Source organism: Artibeus jamaicensis, unplaced genomic scaffold, assembly GCF_021234435.1.
Source record: "Artibeus jamaicensis isolate MK-2021 breed Jamaican fruit bat unplaced genomic scaffold, CSHL_Jam_final scaffold_1964, whole genome shotgun sequence".
NCBI classification, from domain to species: Eukaryota; Metazoa; Chordata; class Mammalia; order Chiroptera; family Phyllostomidae; genus Artibeus; species Artibeus jamaicensis.
In genome coordinates, this window is record NW_026522030.1 from 40,827,351 (window position 1) to 40,843,938 (window position 16,588).

General features: G+C 40.7%; 1 pseudogene; it reads left to right on the plus strand.

Moving 5' to 3' along the window:
* Window positions 1-6,851: 6,851 nt before the first annotated feature.
* LOC119046646 (cell division cycle-associated protein 3-like) lies at window positions 6,852-7,651 on the plus strand (annotated as a pseudogene).
* Window positions 7,652-16,588: the final 8,937 nt, after the last annotated feature.

Sequence of the window (16,588 nt, forward strand, 5' to 3'; positions counted from 1 at the left end):
TAAGCCTGGCTGCGTTAACCCTATGAGGAACCCCTTGCGCCAGTTTTTCTTTCTCCCTTGTGGTCGTCACTCCCTTTGTAGACTGACTGACTTCTTCTAGCCTCCCCCCCCCCCCCACCCTCCTCGCAGTCCTGCTTCCCCAGTTCCTGGAGGTAGTTGTAGCAGAACAGACACAGGTGGACAGATACAGATGCTGTCATCCTGGGAGCTCGGGGGTGGGGCAAAGGCACAAGCTGGGGAAGCTTCCTGAATAGGGAAGAGCCCAAGTCCTTGTGGTTCTTGGGTGAAGCCTCAGGACCTCCTCTTAAACCGTGAGCTCCAGCTGCTGAGCCCAGGGGCTTCCCCCCTCAGGGGCTGCGGTAGGAAAAGGAGAATAGAAAGAAGTGGCTTCAGAGTCATCCTCTTACTCAGTGATGCTCCTGTGTTTAATGCTGATGAATTATAGGTGGGAAATGACTCCAACCCTTGCCCAGGGAGCCTCCCACTGTTTAGGAAAAGTTGACCTTTTCAAAGGCAGGGAATGGGGTGTGTGTGTGTGTGTGTGTGTGTGTGTGTGTAAGAGAGAGACTGAGAAAGGGATGGGGGGAGGGAGAGACAGTGAACTGAGGTAAACTGAAAGGGGAGGAGGAGGGAAGGAGTTTAGCTCTGTTTCTGGAGGACTGGTTTTGTGTCAGAATCAGCTAACAGAAACACTGGGCAGCACGTCTGTACTGGACAGAGGTGAGGGCCTGCAATGGGTCATGCAGTGCCTTGGCAGAGTAGGGTCTGCCCGCCCAAACCATGGGGGACAATAAGGCACAGGAAGGAACATGATGCCAGGAACCTGCTGGCCTTGGGCTTGGCTGGGTGCAAGCATACCTGAAGACGGTCTATAGCCTGGCTCGCTGTAGACACAGGGCTCACTGATCAGCATGTGCTCTCGGCAAGAAGACACAAATTTTGTAGACTCCTGATTTTGGAAACTTGTCTATATGCATGGCGATGTGTGTGTTGATGTGTGTGATTTATATATATGTATGATTATGTACGCAACTCTGTTCACTGTAAAAAAATACTCCTTAGCAGTGAGCACAACTAACACCACGATCTTAGTTCTAATTCAGTTTTCTGACTAAAAGGAACCACACATCCTCAAAGAAATTCATACAACGTAAAATTAACTGTTTTACAGTGTACATTTCTGTGGCATTTAGTGCCTTCATAAAACTGAGCAACCACTGTGTCCATTTAAAGGGGACCTGAAACATTCTCTGCTGGGAAGTAAGGCAGATACGGACCGGGGCGTGGTGTAAAGAACAGAGAGCTAGCCTGAAGGGGCTTCCACTGCGCAAGTCTGGGACAACGTAACACTGAAATGAGGGTTTTATTGAATTATAGACCATAAAGAAAATGGAATCCATACTCTAACAAGCAGAGATATAAATAAATACATGATGAGAGACAGATCTTTTTACAGTGGGATATCGCTTATACAGCGAATTATGTCCCCTGCAATTCGTATGTTGACGCCCTAACTCCCAATGTGACTATACATGGAGACAGGGCTTTTCAGGAAGTAAATAAGATTAGAAAAGGTCACAGGGGGAGGGGGCTAATTCAATAGGACTACTGTTATTTTTTTTAAAAAAGAGAGGGGGACACGGGCACATGCACACATTTAGAAAGCTACAGGAGGACACAGCAAGAAGGTGACTGTCAGCCAGTCAAAACTAGTAGCCTCAGGAGAAAGCTAGCTACCCTGCCAGCACATTGATCTTGGACTTCCAGTCTCTGAAACCATGAGAAAATACACTTCTGTTGTTAAATCGGAACAACAGAAATTTCTGTGGTATCTTCTCATGGTAGGCCAAGAGACTAATAAAAACACAGGGCGCCAGTTGGTAGATGTGGAAGGCACCTGGAACTGGGGGAAAATCTTTACTACCATTGTAGTAAAGACTATTTAAGAATCATCCAGATGCTAAATCTAGAAGAAATTTTTGGTGGGGAGCAAGTTCTTTGCATGGTCTTAACGTGTCTTCTCAAAGATTGCCTGTTAGTTGCAAGGGGCAACATTGTAATTAGTGAGTGAAGAAATCAGATAGCACCTTGACCAGGGATCAAAGTTTACATCAACAATTAGGGGTAGGTGCACATCATGTCTCTGGATGATACCCACATGCTATAGACTGAAAGCTTGTGTCCACCCACAATTCATATGCTGAAATCTCATCCCCAAATTGGTAGTACTAGGCAGTGGGGAGATTGGGTCATGAGATCAGAACCCTGATAAATGGGAGCAGTGTCCTCATAAAAGGGACCCCAGAGAGTTCCAGAGTCCCTCTGCCATGTAAAGAGACAGCAAGAAGACAGCTATTGGCTACCTATGAAGCAGAAAGGTGCTCCTCACCAAATACTGTATCTGCCAGTGATTTAATCTTAGACTCCTTAGCCTTGAGAACAGTAAGAAAGAAATTCCTGTTGTTTATAAGCTACCTGGTCTTTAGTATTCCTTAATAGTAACCCGAACTAAGACAATACTCTGAAGAGGAGACATTACTCATGTAATATTCAGCTGGTAATGCATAGCCTAAATCTAATAATAAGAGAATAATCACTCTAACCCCAAATGAGGAACATTCTACTTTAAAAAGGGCAACAGTGTTTTAAAAAATGTCAGTGTTATTTTAAAAAAGACTAAAGAAATATGTCAATAAAATGCAATATATGATTCTAGACTGGATTCTGTACTAGAAGTATTACTAGGTGTGGTAGGCAGCCTCCGAGATGATCCCCAATAATTCTACCTCCTGGTATTTGAACCGCTGTGTAATCAGCTCTCCTAAATGTGGACTGGAATGTATTGACTTGCCTCTAATGAACAGAAAATGGCAGAAGTAATGAAATGTCCCTTCAAAGACTGTCACAAAAAATGACGGAGCATTCCATTTTGGGGACTTGTTTTCTTGCTGTCTCGCCCTGAGGCAGGTCAGCTGCAATGTTGGGAGCTGCTCTATGGAGAGGCCCAAATGCAGAGAACTGAGAAAGTCCCCTGACCGTCGGTAGTGAGGCCCTGAATGCTGCCGACAACGACAAGAGTGAGTGTGAAAGTGGATCCTCCCCCACTAAATCTTCAAGTGAGACCACAGTTGTAGCCTGGCTGGAGACCCTGAATCAGAGGACCCAGCTAAGCTACTTTAGGCACCTAACCTACAGAAAATGCGGAATCATAAATATTTGGGTTTTTTAAACCACTAAGGTTTGGGGTAATTTGTTATACAACTGTACTGGTTCACAAAATTGGAATGTAGACAGTAGGTTATATAAAAATATCACAAGTATATCTGGGGAAAGGACAGTTTCTTCAGTAAGTGGTGTTGGGAAAACTGGACGTCCACTCGTGAAAGAATGAAACTGGACCACTATCTTACACCATACACAAAAATATACTCAACATATATTAAAAGACTTGAATCAAAGACCCAAACCCATAAAACTTCTAGAAGGAAACATATGGTCCTTGTAGGAGTTTGGGTCAGTCTTGGTGAAGATTTTTAAAATTTGAGATTCCAAAAGCAAAGGTGAAAAAAAAAGAAAAAATAAACAAGTAGGACTATATCAAATTAAAAGGCTCTGTATAACAAATAAAACCATCAACAAAATGAAAATGCAACTGATGGAATGGAAGAAAATATTTGCAAAGAATGCCTAGTAAGGATTAGTTGCGGATATTTGTTCACTGCAGTCTGGATACCTTCAACATTCTCAAGTGTTCTGCTTGTCGCAGGCCTTCCAGAATGTGGATCACTGTCAACAGATTCTTGACCACCATTGAGTGTTTGTACCACACTATTATTTGCACCACACTTATTGCATTATTCCCAAAAGCCTTCGGAGTCATCTGAGTTGTTTTTATGGAGGAATGTTCAGTCTTAATGCAAAATCGGATGCAGATTCATTCTCTGCTCAGTCATTTTGAATGCAACAGCCACACAGTACTTATGCTCACTCGGTGGCATGTACCACCCCCAATGACTAGGACAGTGAAGTCTTCATTGCTCACACATGCACATTCCAGTCCACTCTCCTAGGCTTCCAGGTTACATTATCCAGCAATGCCACTTTTTGGTATTTGTTAGAAGGGAACAAAATCACTACCTTGACAACATTTCTGCAACCTCCATGTTCATTGCAGCATTACTTACAATAGCCAACACATGCAAATACCCCAATTGTTGACTGATGGATGAACAGATAAACTGTGCTGTATTCACATAATGGAATGTTATTCAGCCATAAAAAGGAGAATATCCTGCCATTTCTGACAAATGGGTGGACTTTGAGGGCATTAGGCTAAGTGAAGAAAGTTAGACAGAAAAAAAATACTGTGTGACCTCACTTATATGTGAATACATATTTTTAAAAAACAGAACTTTCAGATACTTAAACCAGACTGGCAACCCAGAGGAGGGTGGTGGTGAGTGGGCAAAATGGGTTAAGGGAGTCAAAAGGCACAAACTTCCAGTTATAAAATGAGCCCTGGGGTGTAATGTACAGCATGGTGACTGTAGTTAACAATACTGTATTGTGTACTTGGAAATTGCTGAGAGTAGATCTTAAAAATTCTCATTACAAGAAAAATGTTAAGTATGTATGGTGATACATGTTAACTAAACTTATTGTGGTAATCATTACTCAAGAAATATATATATCAAATCATTTTATTGCACACCTAAAGCTGATACAATGTTACATGTGAATTATATCTCAAAACAAAAAGGAAGTGGAAAGTCCCCTTCTATTCCTTACTAGCTATGCGATACTAGGTAAGTGAATTTACCTTTCTGATCTTTTTTCTCTTCTATAAATGTGGAAAATAAAAATGATATCCTCAGAGAAGACTTCTGGTAAAGATGGCAAAGTAGGGAAAGTGTGAAGTCAGCTCCTCCCACAATCATATCAAAATTACAATTAATTTATGGAACAATCATCATGGAGAACTGGCTGAAGAGTAAATGGACAGAATTCCTATAACTAAGGGTATAAAAAATGAATATAAAGAGAAATTAAGAAAACAGTCTCATTTACAATGATATAAAAAAGAATAAAATACCTAGGAATAAATTTAACCAAGGGGGTAAAATACTTGCACTCAGAAAACTATAAGACATTGAAGGAAAAAAGTGAAGAAGTCACAAATAAATAGAAGGCTGCACTGTGTTCATGGACAGGAAGAACTAACATCTTTAAAATGTCCACACTACCCAAAGCAATCCACAGATCCAATTCGATTGCTGTCAGAATACCATGGGACTTTTCACAGAAGTGGAACATATAATTCTATAATTTATATGGAGCCACAAAAGACTTCAAGTAGCCAAAGCAATCTTGAGGGAAAAAAAGTTCAGGTATTACACTCTGATATATCAAACTGCCCCACAAGTCTATAGTACTCAAAATAGTACGGTCCTGGCATAAAAACAGAAACATAGATCAATGGAACAGAATAGGGAGCCCAGAAATAAACCCACATCTATATGGTCAATCAATCTGTGACAAAAGGAGCAAGAATATACAATGGGGTATATATAATGGTGTTGGGAAAACTAGACAGATACATGCAAAAAATTAAATTAGACTTTCTTATACCATATATAAAGTAAACTGAAAATGGATTAGAGACTTAAATGTAAGACCTGAAACCATAAAACCATAATATAACATAGGCAATAAATTCTTTGACATCAGTCTAAAAAATATATTCTTTTGTATATGTCTACTAGGGCAAACAACAAAAGCAAGAATAAATAAATGGGACTATATCAAAATAAAAAGCTTTTGTACCAAAAATAAAATCTCGACAAAAAGGCAACCTGTGAATGGAAGAAAATATTTGCAAAAGATAAATCCAAAAAAGGGTTAATATCCAAAATATATAAAGGCATTTATACAGCTAAGCATTAAAAATATGATTAAAAATGGGCAGAGGACACAAATAGACATATTTCCAGAAAGGACATACAGATGACCAACAGGCACATGAAAAGATGCTCAGTATTACTAATTATCGAAGAAATGAAAATCAAAACCATAATGAGATATCAACTCCCACCTGTCAGAATGGCTGTTACTAAGACTTAACAAATAAGTGCTGGCCAGGATGGAGAGAAAAGGGGACACTTACACTAATTTGGAAAGATAGAAGCACCTTTATGGTCACTGCAGCATTATTTACAATAACCGTCATAAGGAAGTAACGTAAGTGGTTGTCAATAGACAAACGAATAAAGAAGATGTGGTACATAGATACAATGGAATACTACTCAGCCATAAAAAGAATATACTCTTGCCATTTGAGACAACATGAATGGTCCCAGAGGATATTATGCTAAGTGAAATAAGTCAGACAGAGAAAGACAAATGCCATATGATTTTACTTATATGTAGAAACACAAAGCAAAATAAATGAACAACAAAAGAAACAAACATAGATACAGGGAACAAATTGATAATTACCTAATAGAAAGATGGGCAAAAAGGTGAAAGGGATTAAGATGTACTAATTGCCAGTTATAAAAAATAGTCACAAGGATGTAAAGTACTGCACAAGGAATATAATCAATAGTACTGTAAAATGATGTATGGTGTCAGACAGGAACTAGATTTATCAGGGCAATCATGTTATAAGTTATATAAATGTCTATTCACTATGTTGTGCACCCGAAAGTAACATAATAGTGTATGTTAGCTGTAATTGAAAACTAAGTTTTATTTTTCAAATACACGGGAAGAACCAAAAAGTGGAGTTGGGGACCAGCATCCCCTCCTGGCCTCGGGATGGGCCCCACCCTACCCTCTTCCTTCCAGTTGAGATGAGCTCAGCCAAGGATGCACCAGGCACTCCAGTGCAGCCTCCCCACATAGCACACAACTGGCTCAAATGGTGGACCCACATTCACCCAGTGCTGGCATCATGAGCATTTCCACCAGGAGGAGAGCTATCCATAGGCAAACCTAGCAGCAGGGGAGCCACTGCTGGCGGGTCCTATCGGGGGATGGGGGGGTCTCAGGTACTGGCTATCCTGCTCTTGGCATTACATGGACACCCATGAAGACCAAGAGTGGAGAGCCCCCAAGCCCACTTGTCAAATAGCCAAGTGAAGTATTTGAGACTGAAGCCTCCGAATCAAATTTATCCCTCAGAGCCTGTTCTGCTGCTAGAAGCACCGTCATCTTCTGAGCTGGAATTGCCCCTGGGCACCCAGTTTTCCCTTGAGGACAAGATGCCATGTGGCAGGCAGACTGAGCTCCCTTCCAAGCAGGTGTTTTCTGAGGAAGAAACAGACAGCCCTCAGAAATGCTTGTGACCAGCCAGAGCTCAGATGAGCCCATGAGACCCTGAGATGCCCAGATCTTCAGATTCTAAGTGCAACTGACGGAAACCAAATAGCAAGGTAGTAGGGGATCTCCCCTCACTACCCTGCAGGATGACACCTCCCCTGGGACTCTGACACCCAGTGAGTGGTTTTCTCCCCTGAGTGAAAATGTTAAGGAACTAAAGGAAGGGACCATCCTGGGAACTGTAAGACTTCTGAGAACTGGAGGACCAGTGTGAGAGCAAGGCCAGGACCATGACAAGGAAAATCAGCACTTTGCCTTTGTAGAGACCTAAGCCATGTGTGGTCCCAGCTTTGGGTTCACCAGGAGTCCAGTGATATTCCAAGTCTCCTCACCCCTTTTTTCCTGGGAGTCTGAAAAGGCTCATGTTCTTTGACTGCACCTAAACTACCAACTCTGGAACTGAGAGCTTTCTGGTGCTTTCTTTGTGTATTATGTGTTTTTTGTATGTTAAAGGAAGTGATTTAAAAAATACATGGAAAAGCACAAATAAACATTTAAGATCCTACACAAATGCTAATATGATAATTACTGGTCAATTATATAAAATCCCAATTCTTCTTTTCACCCTTTGTCCCAGTCCTTTATTGTGCTTGTCCCTGGGAGATAAGAGTATATTTTCCTACCTCTAGACTGTGGGTCTGTCCATGTGACTTGCTTTGGCCATTGGGAACTCATTGGCCAAAGTAAGTCATGTGCTTGGTGTGACAGAGATGCTTGAAAGTACTTGTGCAACTTGTTTTTTCCTTTTTTTTCTCCACTATTGCTATGAGAAGAATATGGCCAAGCTACCAAAGAAGAGCCACCCCAGCTGAGCCCAGCTTCGGTCAGCTGATTCCCATGCACCTGCAAACTAGTATAATAAACACGGTTGTGTGCCACCAAGATTGTATGATGGTTCTGCTATGGCATTGACCAAGTGGTACAATCATGCTTTCCCTGGAAAGCAATAAGAAAATAGTGAAAAATTTCAAAAATAGTAAAAATTTTTAAGTTTTCTTTTTTCCAGAAAGGAATTAAGATGGCTAAAAGTTTTTTTTTCATTTTTCAGTGATTTTGATACACTACTTGTTATAAATTTCATATAGCCAATCAATTCTTAAAGAATGCTTTTGTTGTGTTTTGCCAAACTCTTACATCTATAACCAACCTGTGGTTAAAAACTGATCACAATTTGACAAAAATCAGTATATGAATAAATGCTTGATTATTATCTGATTTAGCAAAGAAATTGCTTATGCTGTTCATCAACAAGGGTAGTTCTGACCTGAATATCATTGTCATTTTCTTTTACATTTAAGACCAATGTGAAACAACAAAAATACGTTGGAACTTCACTTGTTTGTCAATGACATCAGTGACTTCTTTGACAGTTTCCAATACTACAAGAAAATATCTTTTCTGTTTTTTGTGGTATTTACAATGTATAGCTATAGACATAATACACTTGTAACTCCATTTCTTCATCACCTAAATGTAGAAAATCAACAAAACAATAATGCAAGCCCTAATTTGTAGTGTTTGCCAATTTCCATGGTGTAAATGCTCCCACAATGGACAATTTCAAGCTACCTACATGGTAGCTTGTAGGTAACTACATGGTAACTGAACAGAAAGTTGGGAAGAGAGCTGTACGGTGGCCTAGTATTTCCAAAGTGCAAATTCAATAGCCACTCACTTTAAGAACACAGATAAAATAAAGTGTTGCAGCAACATTAAATTTACTGAAGTTGGTAACTATACTGTGGGTATAAAGGTAATATCTTTATTTTTAAGTATAGTATACACTGCATACTAATATATTAGCCAAAAGGCCATGGCATTTCCAAATATGTATGTGTGAGAGAGAAGGGTGGGCAAGAGGACAAAGATGATGAAAAAAGAAGAGTGTACAAACTTAAAGGATGAAGCAATGGGGCGGGATATTAACAGCAAGGTATCTGAGTAGAGTTAAAGCATATCTATGGGTGTACTACTGTACTACTGTACTATTCTGTGCATTTAAAATTATTTCTAGTGATTTAAAGAAATAACATTTGTCTAACATCTTTAACAATATATGCAAATAATGATTCCATGACTTTGTTATCAATGTAAAGTGACATATAACACCCTGCTTTTTTTCTTACTTGAGACATTTTATAGGATTTTTCTTTCTTTTCTTAAAAAAAAATTCCCCACAAGAGGGGCAAAGCTCTAGACAGAATCTTATTTTTGTGAATCTCCAATGTTGTGTCCATGGTTTTTCTTCATTTCTAAGATGGATGTTCCACAATTTCACTCTTAGGAGCCAGCCTTCTTAGCAGCTTTGGGAGAGTTATTCTTCCCAGGTTTTTCTTTTTCTTTTTTTTTAACAACAGCTTTATTAAGATACAATTCACTGACTCCAAAGCTCACCTTTTTAAAGGGAATAATTTAGTGCTTTGGGGTACATTCACCGAGTTGTGCAACCATCACTGCTGTCTAATTACTTTCATCCCTCCCAAAAGGAGCCTCATTTGTACCTGGGAAGCAGCCACTCCCCACTCCCAGCTTCCTCCAGATCCCAGAGACCACCAACCTGCTATCTGTTTCTCTGCATTTGCCTATTCTGTATATTTTATGTAAATAGAATTATACGATGCACAACATTTTGTGTATGTCTTCTTTCATTTAGCATAATGTTTTCAGGGTTCATCCATCTTACAGCATGTATCAGTAGTTAAATCCTTTTTATTGAATAATATTCCATTGCATGGATAAAACACAATTTCTTTATCCATCCTTTAGTTGATGGACATCTAGGTGGCTTCCTCTTCTTGGCTATGATAAGTAATGCATCTATGAACATTTTGTACAGGTTTTTGTGTAGACATGTTTTCAATCCGGTGGGGTGTAAACCTAGGAATGGAATTTCTGGGTCATGTGGCAACTTTATGTTCAACATTTTGAGATTGTTTCCAGGCTTTAATGTGCTTTTCAGCTGTTATCTTTTCCAGAAGTGCCTGCTGTTCTTTGTATATTTGTTTGCCTGAATTTCCCTGTATGGACTTCCTCGTGAGTTAAAATAGTTTATGGGTAAAGGCCCCAAAGTTACAAATCTTTCCTCACCAGTGGATTCTACTCCCAGCGATCTCTGGTTTTTCCCTTGAATGCACAACTATTAGACTCTCTGTGAACCACTCTGGCACTCGGCTTTCCCTGCCCTAGGATTACATTTCAAATATTTCAAGTGCTTACTTTGTTCTTCCCATGAAGCTATGAGCTCCTAGAAAGCAAGGTTCATCCATTATCTTTCTTTCATGTCTTTCACCAAGTATGTGAATTGATTAAATGCTAAATGCTAAGCAGAAACTGTATTTTGTCCTTCTCCTATGTCCTTCACAACACTTTGTTGAGTGTTGGGCTTATAGAAGGTATTTATTTAATGCTAAATAAATTGATTTCAGTTCCTGAGACTTTGCCCTAAAATTATTGATAAATCTTAACGTGACTCTCACTTGACAAATATAGCTATGGCTGCCAGGGTGTTTATTCCCTTTGATACTCCAGAGAGATTTCCATTTCTCTCCAAAGATGGTGTCAACACATTCAATAGCAGTCTTTTGCGTTTGATGGGGAAGAGAGAGAGAAATGGGCAAGGCATTGCTCTCCTTTCTCCTGTTCTATTGCAACTTCTCTAAACTAAATCAGCCTTTTTGTTTCACCTTGTCCTCATGGTATCGCTTCTTATCCATATCTTCATCACTTTATTCAGCAATTAAGGAAAAGGAGAACAAAAATATTTAGTAAAGATGGTATTCTGGAGACTTTGGACTTCAGCTCTAAAACACATTATCTGGACAGGCTCTTATATAATCATTTTCTCTCCTTTTCCAAACCAAAGCAACTTGTTTTTAAGCCTAGAAATATGAGTAGTGCAAAAAAGCTTTTCTGAGCAGTATTTTATTCTGTAATGTACTTAGGGTATTGTATATTCTGTAGGTATATTCTGGTTAATGATTACTAGTCGAGCCGCACTACATGCACAATACCTGGAGGGCCATTTTTAAAGAACTGAAATACACTAATACGCTGAGCACCAAGCTGCCCTGACATATAATTTAATCCTATTTTGATGATTCAAATGCTTTTTAGGATTTTTGTGACATTTAATTATACTTCTACAGGTGTGCAAGAACATCAGAGAATAGAGCACTGTGAAGGGTGACATTTTAGATTGTGGAAGGATTACCATATTCAAACGAGATGGCCTTAGGCACTCCTTGCTCACTGATGAGGTGGCAGAGCAATGACAGGGGCCAGGAGAAATCAGAAGAGTGGAAATGGGACCACTCTTAAAATCACTATCTTTAAAAATCGTATCTTTATTCATTCTAAGTGCCCATCTGTAATAAGAATGCAATTTGTAATTTTTTAAAATTCCTCTACTGTGGATTAAGTACAAGCACCTGAGGTGGTTGACGGGGGTGGTGGGGCAGTATTGCTGTGTTCAGTCTCCTTTGGGTATGCAGCTTCATTGTGATGGGTGTGGTATGGGCGGGGTTGTTCACCGAGGCTGTGCATTGTCTGCTAGAGGACTGAGTGATTCACTTCTCCTGTATTTGGGTCCTTAAGTTTTTTGGTAATCACAAGCCCTTCCACATGCTGTAAAAATTGCTTTAAGCATAAGATACCAGAGACAAGGATGCAGTACCAGCTGCAGGAGGTTTGGGTCTGTCAGGAATATGACTTGGATAATAGATTCCAATGGGGGAGTTCCTTGCGTAGATCTTGAATGGGTGAAGGACACATCCATCTGTAGCTTGTGCACCTTTGCTTGGAGCAGCTGGAATTTGGCATCAATAAGCTTGACCAGATTACTCATTGTAACTCGTAGGGTGCCAGTCTTTTCTGCTAGTTGCTCCGGGGATGTCTTTGAATCAAAATGATGGTCATTTGCCTCCTCACTTGACTAACACGACATTCAATACTTTTTTCCATTTTGTTCTTGGTACTTGCATAGTCAATTTTTCTGTGGAAACATTTTTTTTTACTTGTGCTTCTGTTCTTAGAACAGCCAAGGATGCTGCTTCGTTCATTGGCCCCTATACTGGTTTTAGCAGTAGTGCTGTAGGCCTCACGTATCCCAGGGCTGCTGGTGTATCTGCATGATGTGGGCCTGCTGGTCAGGGAGACCTTTAGGAATTGCTTGTTTGGGCTGTTGATGAAGATCAGTTTGGACATCTTGTGTTGTGCCTGTTGATTCAGTTTTTCAGTCATCTTCGTGAAGCTGGAGGTGACTAAAGTGTAGCCATAACCATATGCTATGTAATTCTGCAGGAGTTAAGAATTGCCCATTGTTCATCAGTAAAGGTTGACTGGCCTTTCCTTTTGAGCTTTTGATGGAACGCATCAACCAACTTGGTCTCTGGTATGCTTCCAGGGATTGGATGCCCTTGCCTATAATTCTTCATAATGGTGCTTGTTTCGGTTGTGTGACAGAGAGCATCAGATGCAAGTGTGGGGAAGGCAGATGGGGTGACTTTGGCAGCTTCCTGATGGCGTATCGCCTTTGCATATGGAAACAACTTGGCACCAATTTGCTGCTCCGAGTGCCTCCATGCTTCGCGGAATTTTGGAATCTCATCAATTACTCCAGGTATCAAAATGAGGACAGAGTTGAACTCCTTAAGAAATGCATTGATGGTAATGAGAGCAGTCATGTGTGCTTCCTTAGCAATCATATGCACTTAAACCATCGAGGGTTGGGCTAATACTCCAACCTGTGTAGAAAGTATATCAGCACTTGATGTGCCCAATTATACACAGCAATTTTTGCCACATAAACTGATATCTCAAGTTGAGAATAAGTTGCATGCATTATGTTTAATCCTGCAGCTGCCTTAAATGCATTAAATAAATATTCCACAGCCCATAAGCAAATTGTCTTGTGAATCTCAATATAGTGCCACCAGGATGTTCACAGTGGCAAGGTAATGTCCATGCTGGTGAGATGCATTGTCAGGAACTGCAGCAACTAGACTAGAATCAGTTTCATAACCAACAGGTAACCATGCCAAGTCCATCCCACCTGGCTTTCTTATGTAGTTTTTTACTTTGGAGAACTCATAGAATGCAGGAACACCACCACACAATACGGTGGTACACACTGTGGGAAGAGTGTACCTCTTCTGAGGAGCATCACTGTAAAGAATGCATGATGCGGAAGTGTGTCCTTTGGAAGCAGGCAGTGCCACATGCTGGAGTTGTAGGTCAGTAATGGGGAGACTGTCTGAAATAGCTCTGGACTCCCCGTGCTGATTCATGCCTGTGGGTCAGTTAGGCAAGCTGTTCAATGCAACGAGTACAATGAAAGGCCCTTTTCTTGTTCACATCCTATAATTTCTCTTTTTTATCCTCACCCGAGGACATTTTTTCATTGCTTTTTTTTTTCTTTTTTAGAGAGTGGAAGGGAGAGAGGGAGGGAGACAGAGAAACACCAAATGCAAGAGAGAAGTATCAATCAGTTGTCTTCTCTATATGCCAAGACCAGGGATCATAAGCACCTAGGCCAGGGGCTGAACCCACAACCTAGGTATGTGCCCCAAATAGGAGTTGAACCCACAGCCATTTGGCTATGGGATGACATCCCAACCAGCTAAGTCACACTGGCCAGGGCACATCCTGTGATTTTTTAATTTAAGTATATGAACCTTAGCTTATTCATTAAAACTAAATACAATGAAAAAATACAAGAAACATTTCCCTGAATCTTACAACTTAATTTATAGAGTTATTCTTCACATTATATTTGGTCAGATTCTTTTATTTGAATCTCTCAGTCCTTCTTAGAACTGTGTGACATCTTGTCAAGCTAATTGCACATTCTACAGTCTAACAAGAGATGTTATCAGAAAGAGAGTTGTTCTAAGGAGTCTTCCCCAGTGGGACGATTAGACAGAAGCTGTTCTCTTGGTGTCCCCTCAAGAAATTTAGAGCATGAAGACTATTAAGAAGTGAAACTTTGTCTTCGCTCAGCTATGACGTTCAGTCAGCTAGGACCAAAACTTTTGCTCATCTAAACTGTTTATGTGTAATTGTTTTATCTTCAAAGTGACCATTAGGATGTATATGTGTGCCATGATTGGATAGAAATTCCTATTGTTACTGGTAGACAGTGTGTCTGGAGTGCCAGAGAGTCTCCCCCATTGGCCACAGTGGTGGCAGGGGGACGTTCTTACCACCGAGCCTGTGGAAAGCTAGAAATATCAATGGATAGGAACATAGTGCGCAAAGAGCTAGCAAGATAATTGGACAGAAAACAAAAAATGCCCCCCTACCAGACTGGGGGTGGGACCAGGGGAAGGCAGGCATATGCACCATAATAGTCAAAATGCCACAGGGGGAGCTTCTGGACAAAGGAGGTCTGTCAGTCTATCCTGGGAAAGAAGAGATTAGTTGGAAGATGGACCCAAGCAACATGTACAAAAGTTCGGGAAACTGATTGGTCTTTCTGAGAAACACGTGGCCCATCCCACACCCAAGCTAATATAATACCAGGGGAATGAAAAGGCTGGTGAGCTTGTGATTTGCTGTTGCTCGTGACCTGAACTCGTGGTGCACTGGCTTGTTCTCTCCACGGGCCATGTGGCCTTAGCAGCCACAGGGCTCACGGCCTGCAGGAGGGAGCCTCTCACTCTCTCTTACCCTCCTGGTGACGCACCTGCCAGTGCATTCACACGCTGTGTCACCTGGGAGCGCACCACGGCCGTGCAGACTCCACTGGGTCCAGGAGGGAGCCTGAAAAGAACGATCACTGGGAACGAACTAAGCTAGCTGGATGGGGACTAACACCACTTATGAGCAGGCTCCAAAGGTCTGTACTTTAAAATGGAGCAGGACTCTGGACACTGGCTTTTGTGTTGGTCTTGCTGAGGAGGGTTGGGCTTTTTCGGTGGCAGAAAGAGATGGGTTTTGAGACAGGAGTCTACCATTCTCCCAGATCATACAGCACCTGAATAAAAACAATTTCCTTTTGTACAAGCATCTGCCTCATGAGTTTGGCTTTTGTGGAGACAGGCAGCCTAATCTCCATTTTTTTGTTCAGTTACACTAACTCAATTACAAATTTTTTTTAAATCACTCACCACTCAGAAATCAGACAACTGTGTTTTATAGCCAGTTTGGCCAATAAAGTCATTAGGCAACTGAGACATTTAAACCAACTTTGCAAGCCTCTCTGCATGGCTCACTCCCTTGCTTCATTCAAGTCTCTGCTGAAATATCGCTCCTCTAAGAGCCTTTCCTTGACAGCTCTATCTAAGCTGGTTATCCCCATCACACCCTATTCTCTCATCCTGCTTGATTTTTCTTTCTATCACTTCTCACTATCTACAATAATACAGGGTCCAACACAAATAATGCCCCTGTTTTTTATTACAAAATCATAAGCATGTCATTCTGTAATGTAATAATACCACACTCAAGCATGCCACATGACATTTTAGGTGAAATGCTCAAATTAAAACTATAAATTATTACACCCATATTATTATACTATCAACTGCCCTCAAACAGGTGTTACTTCTGCTGGACCCTGTATAATATATAGATGATGATTTCCTCTCTTTATACACCAGAATGGAAGCTCCCTGAAAGCAGGGACTCACTTCACTGCTTGCTGATAAGACCTAGAGCCTAGCACATTGTACAATAGAGGTTCAATAAATATTTGTTGTGAGTGAATAATTATTTTAGCCTCATTAATAATGTAAAGGTAACATAAATGTCAGAAATTGCTAATTGATATTAGAGGCAGCAGAATTTTTGCTGGACACCACCATGTTTGGTTTAAAAACAATGTACCGGCTACTAGAAGTAGGAAGGGGGTGGAAAGCAGGCTGATTCCTGAAGACACTGGTACAGGACGTGAGAGGTTCACATGACCAACAGCAAACCCAGGAAGCATTTTCTAAGTAACATAAGAGAGTTACAGGTGAGTCCAACAAGCTCTTAAAATTCAGAGGAAGAAATTTTTCTTGAAAATTGGGGTGGCCCCGAAAGACTTCCTAAAGGCAGGTTTGAATTGCAACAAACCATAACTGTGAGTATAAAATAGCTTTCCCCACTAAAGTTAGGGGCAGGCTCCACACAGAACTGCCCTCACTTTTGACACCAATTTCAAGTTCAGGTGGTACTCCAAACCACCCTCTGTTTTGTCAGGTCACTAGAGGGCTGCAGAACCCACTGA